The following is a 14,436-nucleotide window of genomic DNA, read 5'->3' as shown; positions in this document are numbered from 1 at the left end:
TGAAAATGTGTTGCTGGAAAAGCGCAGCAGGTCAGGCAGCATCCAAGGAGCAGGAGGATCGACGTTTCGGGCATGAGCCCTTCTTCAGGAATCCTGAAGAAGGGCTCATGCCAGAAACGTCGATTCTCCTGCTCCTTGGATGCTGCCTGACCTGCTGCGCTTTTCCAGCAACACATTTTCAGCTCCCAACTCCAGTACTCAATACTCTGATCAATAAAGGAAAACATACCAAATGCCTTCTTCACTATCCTATCTACCTGCGACTTCACTTTCAAGGAGCTATGAACCTGCACTCCAAGGTCTCTTTGTTCAGCAACACTCCCTAGGACATTACCATTAAGTAAGAGTTGCTAAGATTTGCTTTCCCAAAATGCAGCATCTCGCATTTATCTGAATTAAACTCCTATTGTTGGGTTGCTGTGAATGTCTGGGTCTGATGGTGGTTACGTGATCTGTGCATGTGGTGCATTCTCTTCTTCCTGACTAGCCACCTGCAGCTGAGGAACTGCTTCTCCAGCAGGGTGAATCTGACTATGGTTACAATGGTATATCTAGTCATTTGCTTCCACCTTGTATATTTGAGGTGACAATTGCTCCATTCAGGCCCCAAGTTGCCTCTTGGGTTTCTTTTTGTAAGCATTAAAGGTTTGTACCTTGACTGGATCTCCAACATTTCACTTTAGCAATAGGTTTTGCCGTCTTGTCAAAATGGAATTTGTCTTTCCATCATTTCACTTTGATATCCTCGGTCACTCCAATTACCACTTCCAGCTTCAGTTTTTCTTTTCTGCTATTGAAATAATTGCTTGTGTGTGGCATGACTTTAGTCCTTATATTTGATTAAATTCCATGCTTTCAGTAAACACATTGAAGTTTGTCATCATACATCAGTGTGCATTTTGTTTGATTTCTCTATGATTCTTTGGGCAATTTTCCCTGCTTCTTCAAGCTTTCCATTTGCGTGGGGATGGTTTGGACATGATGTGAGATGTTGAATATCCTAATCATGTATGCAGTGACTACATTCTTTTCTTGTGAATAGACAGCCATTCTTGCTCATGAGTGAGTAATACAACTTAAGCATTTGAAAATCTCAGCTGGAGTTGTTGAAGTCAAGTTGTCCACTGCCCAGTAATCAGAATAATAGTCCACAGTCATGAGATAATTAGATCCTGTGAGTGTAGAGAGGTGTAGACTCAGCTTCATCCATGATCTAGGAGAAAGTGAGGACTGCAGATGCTGGAGATCAGAGTCGAAGAGTGTGGTGCTGAAAAAGCACAGCCAATGAAGAGTGTGGTGCTGGAAAAACACAACCTGAAGATTGTGGTGTTGGAAAAACATGGCCCAAAGAGTGTGGTGCTGAAAAAACATGGCCCGAAGAGTGTGGTGCTGGAAAAACACAGCCGATGAAGATTGTGGTGCTGGAAAAGTCCAGCCAAAGAGTGTGGTGCTGGGAAAGACCAGTCCAAAGAGTGTGGTGCTGGAAAAGCCCAGCCCAAAGAGTGTGGTGCTGGAAAAGCACAGGCAATGAAGAGCATTCCTGATGAAGGGCTTATGTTTGAAACGTCAACTCTCCTGCTCCTTGGATCCTGCCTGACTGGCTGCCGCACTCTTTGACTCTTAAGCCATGGTCTGTCTGGCATGTCATGTGTCATCAATGGCTCTTGCGTAACCTGGAACAGTGAATACTTTTGATCTTCTCTTCTGAGGAAGGATGTTTTTTGCGAAAGAAGGAGTGCAGCGAAGGTTCACTAGACTGATTCCTCAGATAGCTCATATGGGGAAAGATTGAATCAGTTAGGTTTATAGTCGCTGGAGTTCAGAACAATGTGGGGTTGGTGGGGAGGGGGGAGTTTCTCCTTAGGAACCTATAAAATTCTAACAGGACTAGACAGGGTAGATGTAAGAAGGATGTTCCTAATGGTGGAGGAGTCCAGAACCAGGGTTCACAGTCAAAGGATATGGGAAAACCATTGAGGACTGAGATGACAAGACATTTCTTCACCCAGAATGTGATGAGCATGTGAAATTCACAATCCCAGAAAGCAGTCAAGGCCAAAATTTTGTATTTTTTTATTATTATTCAGTCATGAGATGTGACCATCTGTGGCTAGGCCAGCAGCTGGCTTACATGTGGCCCCAATGGGTCTAGAGCCACATGTATGCCAGACCAGGTAAGTATAACCAATTGTCCTTCCTGAAAGGACATCAGGGAACCAGATGAGGTTTTTCTTCATGCAAATTGACAATGGTTTCATGGTTATCACTAAACCCTTAAGATTAGGCCCTTTATTGAATTCAAATTCTATCATGTGCCATAATTTTAAGAATAAGTTAGATGTAACATTTGAGACTAAAGATTCAAAGGATATGGGGGGCGGGGGGTGGGAAGCATGTGCACACTATTGAGTTGGGTAATCAGACATGATCATAATAAATGATGGAGCAGGCTCAAAGGAACAAATGGCCTATTCCTCCTATTTTCTATGTTTCCATGGAACATATTACTATCACTTCATTGGCTGAGGTGGTCCTTGATTTGTTGCTCATGTTTAGCAAGTTGAAGAGATCCCTTGCTTTCCTCAGGTTTGACTCAATTTCTTGGTAGTTGTCATGGATAGACTTTCAGATCCCTCCTCTCAACTCCTTTGGGACAATGAGTTATTTCCTTTGTACAATATGACATTGAGAGCTGTTAATTCATCTCTGTATGATCGATACTCACTTTCTCATAGCAACAGATCTGTCTCTGGTGCTCGTGTACCCTCATCTTATTTTTTCTGTAACTTTGAAGACTTTTATCATTAAATAGCTTGCTTGATTTAAGCGAGGCACTTTCTATTCTTTCCAGAGTATGATGAGCTGCCAATTCATGTTGAATTTGGAAGATTTGAACCTTTAGTTTAGCACATTCAATTTTATTCATAGGGAGTGCTGCTGTTGGCAGCATGAGTGCAATGGACATTTGCTTCCCTTGCTTGTATAGGTAAAAACAATGACTGCAGATGCTGGAAACCAGAGTTTAGATTAGAGTGGTGTTGGAAAAGCACAGCAGTTCAGGCAGCATCTGAGGAGCAATAAAATCGATGTTTCAGGCAAAAGTCCTTCAGTCCTGAACTGCCTGAACTGCTGTGCTTTTCCAGCACCACTCCAATCTAAACCCCACTTCCCTTGCTTATATGTCACATCCAGATTGTATCTCTGTAACTTGCGTAACATTCTTTGATAACTCTTTGGAGAAGATAGCAACAGCTTCAGTAAAATGTTTTGAAGTGGCTGGTGGTTGGGTTTGACAGTCATTTTAAATCCTCCAAGTAGGTAGTGATGAAAATGTTCACAAGCAAAAAGTATTGGACACATACTGTTTCTCATTCTGCTCCATTTGTGTTAATGTTCTAGATGCAAATGCAATTATTGTCCCTTGCTACATTAAAGTTTCAAACCAAGTCTTGTTGAAGTCATACTACATGGTCACTTCTTCTTTTATGTCATTGTATTTCAGCGCTGGCTTTGCCATCGCTTATTGCTTGGCCAGAGTGTTTTGTTTTTAATCTTTAGCCGAATACTGCTACCACTCTTGGCAATGAGCTACCTTAATGGTTTATACTCTCATGACAAATTGGGCAAGAATTTGCCTAATGGTTGGTGAATCTAACAAATCATTGCATTGCACTGCTTTTGCACCTAGTGGTATCAGCATTGCTGCATGTTTTCCACATATGAGCAAAGACCGTTTTCTTATCAGTATGTAGTCAATGCATTTGATTTCAGGCATTTTTAATTGCAATTACTTCAAGTTTACCTAGTGAACTTTGTCAAATAGTTGTAAATAATCAACAACGGCTTCTTCCAGGGTGCCTATCCACACACGAACAAGCAGATCAACCACTATAGCTTCCACTCCCAGAAGATCATGAACCGTCTCATGTTGTCTGCACTGCTATTCTTCTGAGCAGCAGAAATGCCAAATGGTACATGAAATTGTCTGTTTCTCCTGAGGGGCATTAAAATATGATTAGAAAACTGTTGCTTTGTTTGGCAATAGCCATCGTTCACATCTAGAGTGGTAACTATTATTGCCTTTGCAGGTTGAGGCAAAATTACTTCATGACTGGCACAGAAGCAATTCTGAGCTTCATTTAGATCCTTTTTAGTCTTGCATCCTCTCAGCTTTCCTTTTTGTTTCCCTGTTGCCATGCTGCTTATCCAATATGTAGGAGCTGTCACTTTCTTAACTATTGCCTCCTTTCTGGCTCTGCTAACCAGTTTTTCTGGGTTTTCAGAGAAACCTGAAATCGCCTCTCCAGATGCTGAATTGGTATTGCATTCTCATCTTCTTTGAAATGATTTTCTCCTGATAAGTACTTTAACCCTGTAAACACATCGTTGTGCTCCTCTCGGATCTCTTCCATGGTCAATGGCTTAGTGTGCTACAACATGTTGTAAATCTCATTTAGTGTGTTGAGGGCTTCGACTCTGAGTTTTAGATTTGCACTGGCTGAGACAAATATTACTTGCTTGCTGCCGATGATCTGGAACTCCAGATCCTAATTCATGTTGTTGCAATGCTCAGAGTAATCTGGCCTCTCAGCATGCATATGGTACTACCTTATAGCCTTTAACTTACTTTCAAGGGCTTCATTTTTGGGCTGTCTTGCTGAATGACTTTGCTCAATTCTATGAAGGTCATGATGTTACATGTTGTACCAGTGTCAATCTGACACTTTTTGTTGACCAGGTGGTTTGTTTCTGTGGTTCTCAAACAGTCACAAATTGGCTTGACTGAACTAACCTGTTGTATGGTATGGAGTGATTCAACAGAATTTTCAGCCAATATCTCTCCAGTGGCCATATGTACTTGTTTGTTGTGTTTTCTATTTGTCAAACTTCTGTACTTGTATGCAAAATGGTTAAGATTCTTGCGATGAGCACATTGTTTTCCCCATGCTGGGACGTGTCTTCTAATTCTTTAAATGATGTCTTCTGTAGTATTTGCATCCTGCCCTTTGTCTGAGATTTGTGCCTAAAGGAATGCAAGACCTGGTCTGCTCCTCCATGAATATGCTCTAGCTCCTGATGCACAATCTCAGCACTTGTGCACATTAATTGCTCTCTTGAGCATAAGTTTCCCTTTCTTCATCAGAATGCTTTCACTTCAAGATCTCTTACACCTAATATATTCCTGCCTTTAACTAGATCATCCTTTGATTGCATAAATTCACAGGTTTCCACCAGCTACTGTAACAACATGCCACTAATGTATAATATTCACTTGAGGCTCAAAACATGCCTCAAAGTCACTTAAAATATCTGTCATGTATCTTTTCTGCTCTTCAAAGAGTAGTAAGTGGAATATATTAGGGTGACAAGTGGCTCTGTGGTTAGCACTGCTGCATCAGAGTGGCAGGAAACCACATTCGAATCCACCCTCTGTGTGGAGTTTGTACACTCTCCCCGTGTCTGCGTGGGTTTCTGCCGGGTGCTCCAGTTTCTTCCCACAGTCCAAAAATGTGCAGATTAGGTTGATTTGGTTATGCTAAACTTACCCATAGTAATCAGGGATATGTAGGTTTGGTGTGTTAGCCATTGGAAATGCAGGATTACAGGGATACAGTAGGGGCTGGGTCTTGGTGGCATTTTTTCTGGAGGACATGTCGGACCGAATGGCCTGTTTCCACACTATGGAATCTACTCTATGTTTTACATATTTTGAATGTCGCTTTCTAACAGTGATAACAGTGTTGTGATTTGATTTGATTTATTATTGTCACACATACTGAGATACAGTGAAAAGTATTGTTTTAAGTATTAACCAGACAAATCATACCTTAGATAAGCATATCAGGGTAATAGAACAGAATGCAGAATATGATGTTACAGCTACAGAGAAGGTGCAGAAAAAGATCAACTTTAATAAAGGAGAGTTCCATTCATAAGTTTGATAACAGGGTGACTGTTATCTGATAACTTTTCTTGAATCTGTTGGTACATGTTTTTAAACTTGTGCATCTCCTGCCCAATGGAAGAGGGTATAACCGGGGTGGGAGGGGTCTTTGATTATGCTAGCTGCTCTCTTCAGGCAGTGGGAAGTATAGACAGCGTCAATGGATGGAAGGCTGGTTTTAGTAACTGTTAGTACAGAGGAACCTCGATTATCCGGCATTCAATTGTCCAAAATCAGATTATTCGGTAAGATCGCATGGTCCCGATGCTTGGCTAAACTATGTTTGCTGGCATTCCATTCTTCAGAATTCAATTAAACAAACAGAATACTCTCTGTCTACATCCTTCGGATAATTGAAGTTCTTCTATAAATGTTCTTGTTTAGAGTCATAGAGATGTACAGCATGGAAACAGACCCTTCGGTCCAACCCATCCATGCCAACCAGATTTGCTCAACAAATCCATCGATCTTTTATAACTTTTCAATTATATATAGAAGAAATTCCAATTTTGCTTCATATCCCCTGTCCTTTGAGCAGGAGCTGGTAGTGTAAATGCTATAGCCTTATTTCCTTAATCAATGGGGAGAGGTAATGACCTAGTGGTATTATCACTAGATTGTTGGTCCAGCAACCTAGATAATATTCTGAGTACGAATCCCACCATGGCAGATGGTGGAATTTGAATTCAATTTTTTTTTAATTAGATTCCCTGCAGTGTGGAGACAGGCCCTTCAGCCCAACCAGTCCACAATGACCCTCTGTAGAGTAACGGCCCATTTCCCTCTGACTAATGCACATAACACTATGGGCAATTTAGTATGGCCAATTCGCCTGACCGACACATCTTTAGATTGTGGGAGGAAACCAGAGCACCCGGAGGAAACCCACACAGACACGGGGAGAATGTGCAAACTCCACACACACAGTCGCCCGAGGCTGGAATCGAATCTGGGTCCCTGGTGCTGTGAGGCAGCAGTGCTAACCACCGAGCCACCTCATTCACCTTGCTGCCCATCACATTTTTTTAAAAACTCTGGAATTAAGAGACTGATGTTCACCGTAAATCAATTGTCAAGAAAGAAGCCCATCTGGTAATGTACTTTAGGGAGGGAAACTGCCATCCTAACCTGGTCTGGCCTACATGTGACGCCAGACCCACAGCAAAGTAGCAGACGTTTAACTGCCCAAAGCGCAATAAATGCTGCCAAGTCAGCAACACCACCATCCCATGAATGAATTTTTAATGAAAATTTTGAACAGTGGCTGGGTTTTTTGATTTTTGCTCCAGCTTGTTTGGTTACAATTTACAGCTCTCTGACACTCATCTCCGTATTACTTCTGATCCCATCTTTCAAATGTAGTGCACCATATTCCATTGAGTCTAAGATATGCGCTGACAGGACGTGTGCTGCATGGTTTGACTACAGCAAACTTGGAGGGACACTTGAACATAATTGTATTTCAATCCATATAGCTTCCACAGAATCCCAATGGACATCTCTGGTCATGTATCCAGTCAAATACAATCCAGAGAGTGGAAGGTTTGGATAAAAATGGTCCACCAGCTGCATAAAAGTACTCCAAAGCCATTGCTAGCTCACAGGAAATCTCTAGACAGGGCCTCCACTCATCTTAACCCTGCCACTCCCCACCTCTGAACCCCAGGACCAGACTGACAACTGGCTCCATAAAGTCTGCTCTTCCCAATAAACAAGTTCCAACAGAAATCCAGTTCAATGTTCATTCCCTCCCAAATCTTTATAATGAGGCATATGATTCAGGAAATCTGGGCAACGTGTAGAACTGGAAATCATTTCACTAGCATCTATTTTTCACTCCTGAAAGTCGAACTTCCACTGCAATGGCACAATGGTTATTTATTAACAAGTGCTACTGTGTGAGTATTTGGTGCAATATATAACATAATACTGGAAAATGAAGTGGAGGAACAATAAGTTTTAATCATAAATCTTAATTATCCACCCTGAGAGCTGCCCTCTTATGGAGATTGAAAGTTAGATTTCCAGAGTATTTGATAGTACTTACTCGATGGGCTGAATTGTCTCTTTTGTACTATATGATTCTATGATAATGTCTTGGTGGGTTTTGTTTTAAGGCATAATTGAAATAGATTGAAACCAGTTTGGAACAAAGGTAATCTTTGTAAAGCATTTCTCTCTTGTCCTAGACACCATATGTGCATTAAATTTAGGTTTGAACAAAGTAAACAAGGTGGATTACAATAACAAACATAATTTCCTTACCATTTTGCTGCTCAGAGTGTCTTTCCTATAGAGAAAAATGATCTGCAAAATCAAGGTATCCAATGGAGATGGAAAATAACATATCATTATTCACTGGAAGTTAAGACTCATTAAGGCAGTTTTGCTTATGATGAAGATTAGGTTTGTGGCACATTATCATTAAATTGCAAAACAACAGAAACAGTTTGGAGGTTTCAATGCAGCATTGGCAGAAGTGAGTGGTGTTGATCCCTAGATTCCATGCAGCAATAGGTTACAAAAAAATGTCACACAAAAAAACTGAAACATGGGTAGACTTGAGTCACATGCAGTTGGAATTCATTGCCATGGCAATAAATGAATAATGGTCACTTGAGTAAATTATCAGAGACAAGGTATGAAGAGTAATCAGGAAAGCTGATGAAGCGGTTGCCTTTGCATTCAAGTTAGCTTAAGATTAAAGGAAATAAGTTATGCTTCAGTTATAGCTTAGTCAGACGCCCCCTGTTGTGGGCACTGAAACCCATGATGGTCTCAGGGAGGGTGTATCTCTCAGAGCCAAAAAGGTGTTGAGTCACAACAGAGTTAGATTGTATTTTCTTGATGATAGTAGAAAGTCAAACAGATTGAAATCTCTCAAATGGTGAAAAAAACTGATACAGAAGATTTAGAACAAAAGAATATAATTTGAAAACAAATGGAGTGGGCAGTGAGTAGAGTGCATACCACTGTCATGCCATGTTTAACTCAACATTATTATCATAATACCTTTCCTTCTTGAGGGTTTCCCCTAGATCTTTGATACTCTGCAACTATTAAGCTTTAAAGGACATTTGTCTATTAAGAATCTCCATTTCACTGAGGAGACATTTGGTTAATCAGCATCCAACAACTTATTCTGAAACTCTGCCCACAGCTGCTAAGTAAATCCATAACATTTTAAACAAAACAACTCTCAACTCTCTAAAGAAAATTCAATTTGCTCAATCTTCTAATGTTTATGCAGTTTTAAAAAATCCAGGATCCAAAACCAGATCCATATCTTTGACAACATCTAATCAGTTCTTTTGTTTATCACAACATTTATTTATCAATCTTTTTTGGTGAAATCTACTCATTAGCTTTTAAAGTATATCGTTTACAGTAAAAGAAAATTACCTCGACCACCTACATTGAGTTAGACATTTAAAGAGTGAAATCAGGAGACATTTTCTTTTGACCCATAAAAGGAACAAACTCCTCTTAAGTGTAGGTGTGGAGTTGATATAAATCTTCAAGACTAAGAACAATAGATCTTTCTTTTTCCAGTATGAAAGAATTGTTGGCCAAAAATGGGTAAATAGAGTTGAGATACAAATCAGCCATGACTGAATGATGAAACAGACCCCAGGGACTGAATGGCCCACAACAGTTCCAATGTGTTGCAAAGTGCTGCTTTCAAAAAAAAAAATGCAGTAATATTGGCTTTAGCAACAGGAGACTCACAACTGCAGATGATTGCTTTTAGTGTCTTGCCCCGAGACGGCTAATTTTTCTGTGTCAGCACGGTGCAGCAGTTTATCAACTGCCTAGTACAGACATTCCCTCCTTTAATTCCTTCAGAGTCCTAGAATTATCTTGCTGAACACATTCATCTTATGCCTCTAATTGAATAGAAAACAGCACCTTCATGCTGTAATCATATTGAACAAATAATGAAGTATTAATTGATGGTAAATTGCTCAGACAGGTAGCTTGGACATGCATATGCAGAAAAAAGGTAAGAGCACATATCAGATCTATTTGCCTTCTCACAAACAAATCTTTAATTATAAACAGTGACTGATCTTGTATTAGGTTCATACTCTCTGAATTTATTTTGCCATAATTTGTTTTTTGGCCAGTATAAAATTGAGAAGTAACTTTGTCAGGTAACTTTATGTATGAAAGCCAATTTAGCATTAGCACTGTATGACTGTTTAGATAGGAAGAGGTGAAGTGCAAGCATTCCATATGCTTTTAGCTTGACATTGATTCATGCTTCTGAAAGATGTTCTTAGATGATACTATCATATTTCACTTATAATCTTTCCTATTATTTTTCTTTAAGCTTCAATCTAATAATAGCATGCTGAGGTTGGGATAATGTTCTCTAATTGTATCACTGGATGAGATTTTAATACATTTAGCTAGATTTAAAATATGAATGCATGTCTCAGATTGGATTTCTTTCCTTATTGTATTCTATCTTTATATTTAACAATGTACTGTAATTAGGTAGAAGATTCAAAAAGGTACCATACCAGGCTGACATCCTTTTTGAAGCTTATTCACTCAGAATACCAACAGAAAAATAAAGCATTATTTTTAATGAAAGCTGAAAGAAATTTTACCTTGGCCTATTGTTAATAATTTTCTTAATTTAATGAATTGCTAACTGTCTGAGAACTATCCATTGCCAGCAGACTGCAACAAGCATCCTTACTAGGAATTTTCCTACTTTTCCACATGGTCTTTTTGAAATTATTTTTCAATGATACACCTTGGAATGCTTCTCTATGTTGAAGCAATCCACCAGTGCTGCTTTGATTGCACCTCCCAAACCTGTGACCTCTACCATTTAAAAAGGCAAGGTCAGCAGATATATTAGAATATCACTACCTATTGCTTATTCTCCAAGCCACATACCATCCAGACATGGAACACCTTTCCTTCACTGTCATTCGGTCAATATCTTCGAACACTCTCCCCACTAAAATCGGAGGTATCCCTACACTACATTTCTGCAGCGTTTCAAGACGTCAGCTCATCACAATCTTCTCATGAGCTACTAGGAATAGACAATAAATGCTGGCCTACTCGGAGAAATCCATTCCTGTGAATGAAGGAAAAAAAGCATGAGGTTAATGTTTTTGTTTCAGAGTACCTCCTCCAAATGTTAGCATGTGTCTGTGCATCATTATTCTCAACTTTTGTGGGTGCAATTAAATGTTAATAGAATAGAAAATTGGGAATGTGGTAAAACTGACTATCCATTTACTGTCAATTCCAGTCTATTTTAAGAAATAAAACTTGAAGAAAATATGTTGACAAAGTACAATTGAAATAAGGAGCTAGTTCATTAACAACTCTGACACCTTAGAATTTCATGGGTCTTCTATGGTCTAGACCCTGATTTGAAAAGCATTTATATTGATCATAAGCTTACTGTACTGAAGTTTTTGAATAAGGATGTATTCCAATTTTGGTTTCGGAGATGGTACTTTTGAAAGCGTGCAATGCATTGGAATGCTTACTTTCAAAGTATTATTGACATTTTTTATTGTATTGAGACATACCAATTTACGTTTTTTATGGTACTTACTATGTACAACGAGATGTATTTTGCTTTACAATGAAGTGTTATAGGTAGTGGATATCTAGCAGAGAATTTATAAGGGAATAAAGCAAAGATTTAATTCTAAAGAAAGGAGTTACTGAGGGTGGGAGTAAGGTGATTGAAGGAAACAAAAAACACGGTGGCACAGTGGTTAGCACTGCTGCCTCGCAGTGTCAGAGACCCGGGTTCAATTCCCGCCTCAGGCGACTGACTGTGTAGAGTTTGCACATTCTCCCTGTGTCTGCGTGGGTTTGCTCCGGTTTCCTCCCACAGTCCAAAGATGTGCAGGTCAGGTGAATTGGCCAGGTTAAATTGCCTGTAGTGTTAGGTGAAGGGGTAAATGTAGGGGAATGGGTCTGGGTGGGTTGTGCTTCGGCGGGTCAGTGTGGACTTGTTTGGCCGAAGGGCCTGTTTCCACACTGTAAGTAATCTATGCAAATCTATATAGGTGTTAGAGGACATAAATAAAGTGCTAAAGAAGATCTTGAAATTAGAGAAGACCAAGGGATGGTAAAAATTTGAATGTGGAGGTAAATATCTTAAAGTTGATTTGTTACAATATACCAATTTTCCTGAGATTTATGTGTATGAAAATGCAGGCTTTAATGAGTTTGATGAAAAGGGGTGTACAACTCAGGATGACTTGTAATCGATAATTAGCAGTAGCAATGAGAGTATAGGGAAAGTCCAATCACAAATTGATGAGAGTGTGGATGTGTGTTTTGATGGTGGAGGGAAACTGATGTGTGATATTGCAGAGATGAAAGTTTAACAGATCACGTAAAAACAACTTGCAATCAAGCACTATAATGCAACTCTACACTCTTTATTGTGTGCTGTAAAAATGTGCATTCTGAATATATTTAAAAAGGCTCTGAGATATGTCACACCATATCAAAAGAAGCCAAAAAAAAGACTTTCAAAAAATAACACATGGCCTGATTTAGGATTATTGGAATTAGATCACTACTAATCTAAAATTTTTCTTTACTGTTAATAGTTATTGGGTGAAACTGCCACAGCACGTTTTATTTCTAACTTAAACAAAAGTTGGTTAACCTTTTAAAACTGAACACTTGTCTTTCATTAATTTTGAACAAATTTTAGTTTTACAAAGGACTTGAAATCACTGAAAATGAGGCACTGAATCCTGAGGGTTATTTTTGAGTTTCCCAGTTCTAGATTAAAGGCAGCAAAATGTAATGCTTCTGACCGAGTGAAATCGGTTTGTTTTTGTTCCTGCCTACAATGAGTTACTGTACACTGGATTGGAGGAAAGGTTCTGAAACAAAGTGAACCAAGAGGTCATGTGAACCAACAAACTGAAATACAAATTAGAATGCTTGCTCCAAAGTAATACATCCATTGATTTAATTCTTAATTTAAATAGCCAAGCATATTTAGACATTTAATTTTTGTATTCACTTTCTGCTGGAGTCCTACAGTATGGCATCAGTCTAGATTATTAAAATGCTTTCTGGATGAGGGAAAAGGTAGCAATTGATGTGAAAAGTCAAAAAAGGGCAATAATACGATGTAAAATTAGGAGAGGGTTAAAAGCACAACATTGTCCCCCTAAGTCTGGTTCACGGGATTTAATTATATTCAATATCTTTTACATATTAAAGAGCATGTTTACAAGGCAAGGACAATATAATTAGATTTTAAATAGTGACTCCAAATCACAGCCAAATTATGGTGTCAAATTGTGATAAAGCCACTCACCAAAATAAATTCCTTAAAGATTTCACTCGTGTAAAAACATAGTTCAAATTCAAGAAAAAAGTTAAACCAGGAAAGCTGACTTTGTTAATGTATTCTGGTCAATGTTTTACCATATAAAGGGAAAAAAAACAGAACAATGAGATATTGGAAGATCTCAGTTTAAAGGATTTTGCAGAGTTTAAAGATCAGGATATAATTAAATAACATGTGAAGATTGAATGTACATTCCCATTGAGAAAAATAGCAATGTTAGAATTTTATTCCCAATTATTTGTGAGAATAGTTTGTTCAATTTTTTTTATGCTGCCATGTTCCATTCTTGCATGAAATGTGTTCATTTTTCTAGTCAAGTCCTTCAAACTGATTACTAGAAAGTGATTGAATGTGGACATATGAAAGTGAAGCAAGGATATTTGGAATGCCATGGAAGCATTTTGTTACTCAAAGGGTTAAATGCTGTAAATGGCCTCAACAACAGTCTTATTAAGGCTCAGAATGAAACTGTCCACTTAACACAAAGACTGGAGAAGATGTTATTATATTGGATTGCTTCTAATGGCGAGGAATTGAGTTTTGCATACAAAGACTCTGATAGGTCCACTTTAGTAGCGTCTGGTAGCAGCCTGTCACTGTAAATGAAAGTCCTGCAGTGAAGAGAATTCAAACAGCTAGCAGCATGTAAAAGTTTTCATTGGCCTGGGGGCCATTAGTTAGATGCTGCTGAGATCCTGCCTGCATGGTTCTGCCAGCTGTTAGTACTGGATGCATGGTGACTGTTTGGAAAGGAGGAAATAAAATACCTGTATGGCTGAGGTGTCATGTGAAGTATAGCTGGAGGCACCTTTTATACTGAGAGCTCTGATAAGCAAGAGACCTCCTAATCGGAAGGTAGGAAGCCAGCATGGATGAACTGCATTGCCTTCTAGTAATGAACTCTGTCTTGAGAAAAGGGAAGTCAGTATGCTTCTAACCCTTTAGCTATTACATAAACTATTTCAAAATCACTGTTCACTCTGTAAGGTCTGTTGCATTTCTGTTGCTTTGTTAAATAAATTTGAATAAAGCCTTTTAAGTAGAATCTGAATGGCATGTGATTTCGTGAGAGTAAAATAATCATTAAGCTTAAGGAGAAGATAAAAAGGGCTATGTGTACAGTTGTAGGAAG

Source organism: Chiloscyllium plagiosum, chromosome 1 (assembly GCF_004010195.1).
Source record: "Chiloscyllium plagiosum isolate BGI_BamShark_2017 chromosome 1, ASM401019v2, whole genome shotgun sequence".
NCBI lineage: Eukaryota > Metazoa > Chordata > Chondrichthyes > Orectolobiformes > Hemiscylliidae > Chiloscyllium > Chiloscyllium plagiosum.
This window is presented reverse-complemented; position numbering follows the sequence as displayed.